Genomic DNA, 6726 nt, shown 5'->3' on the forward strand with positions numbered 1-6726 from the left:
AGATTCAAACCAAGGGCTCTTCCAACTGTACTTGCCTGCCCTTTTCACACAGACAGGCCATTGGGCACCGTGCCCAGCTTCCCCCTTCTGCACCAAGAGAGACCTAATTAGGACGCCACACAAGGAAGTCAAGACAGGGAGGGTCAGCAGGCCATTCCTGTGTGCTGAGACGAGGGAAGTGTCCTAGGAATTGGAGACTTCATTTTTCACCCCCTGAAGAGGCACAGGCTAGACCCAAGAGACAAAACAGTGAGAATGGTCCTTACCTACATAGAGCCGAGTGGGAAAGGGGATATTTGCAACTAAGCCGGCAAACACGACTTCGTCCTTTGAGCAGGGAGCAGGGCTGGGGCAGGGGTGGTGTTGGTAACGTATACAGACAGTAACTAACTATGGAGCAGAGACCAAAGGGTGGACAATGAACCAAGCAAGCAGAGATTTTCAGTCAGGTGGAGAACCACCCGAGCCTTACCTACATGTCAGTTCTGGGTCTTATCTAATCTGGAGAGTAGGCACAGTGACAGAACAGAACGCCTGTGCAGGACCCAGCCCAGACCCGGTGCTCACTGACCCTCATTAACAACCATGCCAACCACACCAGAAGGCCAGGCAGCAGAAACACCAGCTCCAACACCCCTCATCCGGAGCGGCTGTCCTTAGCCAACCTGTTATAATGCTCTGGGGACCAGAGAAGGCAAGAAAGTGAGCCCAGGTGACCAGCACCATCAATAAAGGCACGATGCACAGTTTGAAAATGTCTGTCTGGACTATCGCAACCAGGCTTTTGTTATTCTCTTCTTTCTTTTCTGTTCCCTGCCCCTGGGAAAGTGTGAACAAAGTTCACCACCACAAATGATGCAGCTGAGTTCCCCCCACTTGGGGAAATTATAGGGGTCAGCACACAATGGATGAGCCTCACCCTGGGAAAGCCATTTTCTTGATCACGGCATCTCTCCTGTCAGCTAAGTATTATGATTTTTTTTTCTTAAACACAACAGTGAAAGTTACTGTAAAAACCAGACTTTCCAGGAGTATTTGAGATCCTCGGGCTGTCTTCCCATTCATGGAGGAGCATTACAGCTGAGAGTTTATTCTGTGGTGTCTCTTAAAAAAAAAAAAAAAAAAAAAAAAAAAAAGATTTATACAATGTTCTGTCTGCATGCACACCTGCTTGCCAGAAGAGGGCACCAGATCTCATTATAAATGGCTGTGAGCCACCATGTGGTTGCTGGGAATTGAACTCTGGACCTCTGGAAGGGCAGCCAGTGGTGCTAACCTCTGAGCCATCTCTCTAGCCCCCTGTGGCATATCTTTTATCTTTACAAAATGGGGTCATGCTAAATGACCTGCAATATTTGATGCCTGAGCCACTGGGACCTGGTAAGGACTTGGTTAGAAATGCAGAGCCCCAGGCCTCACCTCCTCTAGGAAGTTGCTGAACACTGAAGTTGGAGTGTGGGGGAGGGAGATGCTTCGGGTAAAGGAAGCTGCATACAGGTGTGAATTCAGGATATGTCAAGCATGAACGAACCCTGATATATCCTCTACCCTCATGTTCTCTGTGTGGCTTTGGAGAGGTCATAAGAAGGCTTCTACAGAGAGATCCCAGGCTCAAAAAAGCTGGGCACTCTGAGGGCTAATATGTCCATCAAATGAGAGCCCCAGACATGGTTTTGGCTCTCTGCTTTGAACGCTGGGAAGGGAAGGTGGTATGCTTAGCTTCAGAAGTTTGGCCACCACGGAACCCAGTTATTAATGGGGTTCCATTAATATTAGGGAATATAAAATTCCCTAAGCTGTTCCTCCCAGCCAGTGGCTGTGCTGGTGATTCATGGATGCCCTCTCAGAGCTTGCTGTGACAGACGGGGAAGATGAGGGACAGAGAGGCTACTGAGGAATGTGTTCAAGGTCACAAAGCCAAGAAATGACAGAGTCAAGCTTCCAGTGGAGGTTGGAGTGGCTGACAGCATTATCTGTGCTGGAAGTCTATATATATTTTTGGTGTGTGTGTGAATGTGTGTGTGTGCATATACACTAACCTCCTGAGATGTGTACACAGCAGATACAAAAACAAGCCAAAAACAAAACAAACAAACAAAAACAAAACCACTTGAGGGCCAGAGAGATAGCTCAGCACAGGAAGGCAGTTGCTACCACGCCTGCCAGGTGAGTTTGATCCCTTGAGGTGCCCATGGTTGAGAAGGAGAGCTGACTTCCTCAGGTTGTCTTCTGACTTCCACACAAACTTGTGGACACACACACAGACACACACTAAAATAAAGACTGAAAGAAACCACAGCCGCTGATTGGAACAGCGGTCTGCAGAACAAGCCCTTGCATTCAGCCTTTCATTCTTCTCTGGGCCTGGCCCTTTGAATCTATCAATCATTGTGGTTTAACTTACAGGGATCAATGTCTCCTGGGTGCCAGAACTCATGTAAGACACAGGTCCATGAAGATGTGAATAAGATGCAAGGCTCATCCTACTACAGCAGGGACTCACAGGGGGCCTTGATGGAGAAAGTATGTCACTGGTGGGGTGGCCTTTGGGATTTCAAATGCTCAAGCCTGGCCTAGTGTCTCTCTTCCTGCTGCCTGCAGATCTGGACCCAGATGTAGAACTCTTGGTTTCTTCTCTAGCACCGTGTCGGCCTGTGCTCTGCCGTGCTTCACTCTACGATGGTAGCGGACTAAACCTCTCAACCTAATTGCCAGCCCCAATTAGATGTTATTCTTTATAAGAGTTGCTGTGGTCATGGTGTCTCTTCACAGCGATAAAAACCAAAACTAAGACAGGCACAGAGGGCAGGAACACTGCAAGGATAGTCTCTGGGCCAGGGTGGGGCATGCCAGGGGCCTGTGCCCAAAGGTATTCTCAGAGTTTGCAGGAGGGCTTCCCATGAGCCTGGGAGAGGGCCTGGTGGCATTACTGATTCTGTCCTTGTGAGGGATGGAGCCGACAGTCTGGTATGTGTGTCCCTCCTCTATAGACCGCTTTCTGGCCTGATGACTTGCAGCGAGCCACTTCACCTCTGTGAGCTTCAGCTTCTCCAACTGGGATGGATAATAAAATCCCCGAGTTTCAGGATCCGGTGATGGAGCGAATTTGAGTAGCAAACCAACGAAACAATGATTAGCATAGCTGTAAATGTACCCACCACGGCACCTTTAAAGAGACCCTGGAATCTTAGGAAGGTGGAGGAGGATGTGGCTGGACATGTGGGAGAGGGAGGCCTGCACCCACACGTCATTTCTGCCCAGCAGAAATAACCAAACTAAGGCCCTAAGTCGAAGGATTCTTGCTCCAGAAGGCAGGGATAGACACAAGGCTGTGACCATCCAGCTTGTCCCCACCTCTGTCCTCTCTCTCTGTCTCACCATGTTTTTCTATAGGAAGAGGCACAGGTGGGCAGCAGCCACGGGGAAGGCCACGTGATAAACACTGGGTCTCACAAGCGCCCTGCCTCCTCTCCAATCTGGACTTCTGCTGAGCAGGGCTGGTTCCCAGGAATTCTGAGCTGGGGCGGCAGGTGGCAGGCCCACTTCTCTGTCTGTGTTGGCGGGCTGTGTTGGATGCCTGGCGGGGACTCTCCTCTGTGGGAGGATGGATGTGGATATCAATCGAGGAAGAGCTGCCTGGGGGACCATCAAGCTGGGGACAGAGGGAGGTAATTGTACCTCCATTCATTCACCCATTCATGTCATTTTCACAAACAAGTGTCACTTTCACAAACAAGTGTGGTGGGCAGGCGTGAGCTGGAGCCCAAGGACATAGGGACAATTCACAGCAGCTTTTTTTGCCATCTAGAGGCACATGACGTCACTGGGGACAGAAATAGTGGGAGCTGGGGAGGTAGCAGGTTACAAAACAAGGATACCTTGGTCTCTAGCCAATTAGAAAGCAGTGACAGAAGCCGCCATAAAAACCGTACAGTCGCTGTCATGGGGTGGGGGGACCTGCAAAATTAAGACCACGCTGGGCTGCTGGGCTGCAGTGACCAGACACTGACTGACATTACTATTGCGATCATCACCCTCATTATCATTATTGTTTTGGGCAGGGTCTTTTGTAGCCAAGGCTGGCCTTGAACTCTAAGTAACTGAAGGTAACCTCACATACACCCTGATTCTTTGCCTTCGCTCCCCAAGGGCTGGGATTACAAGCATATGCCACAATGTGTGGTTTCATGCAGTCCTGGGATAAAAATCCAGGGCGTTGGACATGCCAGACAAAGGCTCTACTGGTTGAACTACATCCTCGCCCATCACCACCACCACCACCAACAAACAAGGTCCTGTTTCTGTAGCCCTGCCTGTATAGAACGTGTAATGGAAGTTTTGTTTTTTCGTAAACTCAGTTATGTTATATAAATGTTTTTCTTTTAATCCTAACTGTGGGATTTTAGTTGGGCTGTCATTTGTCTGAAGTTGTTAATTGTCTTGTGTGGAGGTTGGCTTTTACCAGCTGGTCACGGCCTACCTCTTGCCTCCTGTGGCATGGGGAGGGCAGCAGTCTAGGGCTCTGGGGATATAAATGAGAGCCCAGAAAGAGAAGGTTTGGTGTGCTGTGTTGGTGTGTGGTCTGTAGCAGTTTGGAGAGACCCGAGAGACGGATGGTGGTTTAGAGTAGACAGAGAAATGGTTTGGGGTGCAGGGGCATGGAGGAGACTGCTGGCTGGTTTGCTGTTAATGGAGGTTGGTACATCCCCCAAAGACTCATCTACTCCAAACAGCCTGGAGAAGTGAAGGGGCCTGTGTGGCCTCTCCCCATTAACCTCTTTCCTACATAGAGTTGGGAGGTTGGAAGAGAGATACAGGCCTAACCACCCCAAATAAAGTACAGTTTTAAAACTGAGTGCTACAAGAACCCTCTCTCTACACAGACCAAGCTAGCTTTGAACGTACAGCAATCCTTGGGCTTCTGCCTCCCGATGCTAGGATCACAGGCATGAGGCTCTGCTTGGCTTGACCTCATTAACCTGAGAAACTCCTGGAGTGAAGGCTCAGCAGTCACAAGCACTTTTTTTTTTTTTTTCTAGAGTAGCCAGGTTCAGTCCCAGCACCCACCTGGCAGTTCATAATTGTCTATATCTCCAGTTCTGAGGCTCCAACAACCTCTGTGGGCCCCAGGCACGTATGTGGTGCACAGACATGCAGGCGAGCAAACCATATAAAATAAATCTAAACTTTTTTTTAAACTTAGGGTAAAAACAACAACTTTTCTCCAACTAAAACACTTTTTTTTTTTTTTTGAGACAGGGTTTCTGTGTGTTAACAGTCCTGGGTGTCCTGGAACTCACTCTGAGGACCAGGCTGGCCTTATCCACCTGCCTCTGCCTCCAGAATGCTGGGATTTAAAACACATTTAATTCAACATCAGTCAAACTTCTGTTTGGATTTTATAGGCAGGGATGGGTTTAACAAAATCCTGTATTCCATCTGAAAAAGAAAATACAGAATCTGGAATTGGTGAGTTTTAGTTAATTTCTGATTTTGTAGTTCATTTGACATAACCAGAAGAAGCAGGTAGGACCCTGGAACAGAACATATGTTGACTTGGATCTGCTGAAAATATAAATTTATTCTTTGATAAAGAAGCTTTTCAAGACAGATGCAAAAGGGCCGAGGTGCGGGGGATGCCTCACTGGGTGAAAGCACTTGCTGCAAGGCCTGATGACCTTAGCTGGAACCCCAGAACCCCTGTAAAGGTGGAAGGAGAGAACAGACTCCAAAGAATAGACCTCTGACCTCCACAGCTACACTATAGCACACATCCCTCCAAAATACACAAAACACGCTGTAATAAAAATAAAAGTTAAGAGGCAAGAAAGAGATTTCAACCGATTTTGCCGAGGCTAGCGGGGATTGAGGGGAGTCCTCGGTGGCAGGATGAGAGCAACCAGGCCAGACGTGGTGGCAGCGGCAGGCGGAACTCCGTGAGCTCCCAAATTAAGGGCTGGAGAGCTTGCTGGGCGGTTAAGAACGTGTGTAGCTTTTCCAGAGAACCCAGGTTCGGTTCCCAACTCCCACACGACAGCTCACAGACACCCATAAATTTTCTAGAGGATCAGATGCCCTCTTTGGGCACACACCTAGCACACACACAAACACGCAGGCAAAACATGGGGAAGGTCTTTTCTTTACACACACACACACACACACACACACACACACACACACACACACACACATATTTTGGGGGAGGGGGAATTCTACCTGCAAGAAATTTGACCAAAGATAATTAACCCCAAACAGTACGCTCTCCACCTTAGCTGATCTCTAAGGCTTGAGATCACACACATTAAGGAAAAAGAAAGTCTCTCTCCCTATGATCAAGTCATCTAAAGCAAACATTGCAAACTAAAGGGAGGAAAAAAAAAGAAAGAAAAGTGAAAACCCGTCTTGAGCCCACTACACAGTTATCCCGTCCCTCCGGGGACATAATGTAAACTATGAAGTTTGGGAACCTGCTGAGTTCACACCATATCTTGTTGTGAATGTTTAATATCCTTTGAAAATCTAATTTCTGAGGGCCTTTTGCTTCCTATTTCTTAAGAGGCAGACACCAAGGCTTGTTTAGCTTTTCCCTCTGAAGGTGACTGTTTTCCATGAACAAACTGCTGGCTTTTAAAGTCTCTTTACTGATTGTTTTCCTGGACTACATCCTTCCAGGGGGTTAGTGGGTCAAAGGGCAAAGGGTGTTCCAGAGCCTAGATTAAACGCGAC

The 6726-nt window shown here is 48.2% G+C and overlaps 1 pseudogene; it reads right to left on the reverse strand.

The window, feature by feature from the left end:
* Positions 1–822: 822 nt before the first annotated feature.
* Positions 823–970, reverse strand: LOC132656094 (U1 spliceosomal RNA; annotated as a pseudogene).
* Between the last annotated feature and the right edge of the window lie 5756 nt (positions 971–6726).

This window comes from Meriones unguiculatus, chromosome 8 (assembly GCF_030254825.1).
Source record: "Meriones unguiculatus strain TT.TT164.6M chromosome 8, Bangor_MerUng_6.1, whole genome shotgun sequence".
Lineage (NCBI taxonomy): Eukaryota > Metazoa > Chordata > Mammalia > Rodentia > Muridae > Meriones > Meriones unguiculatus.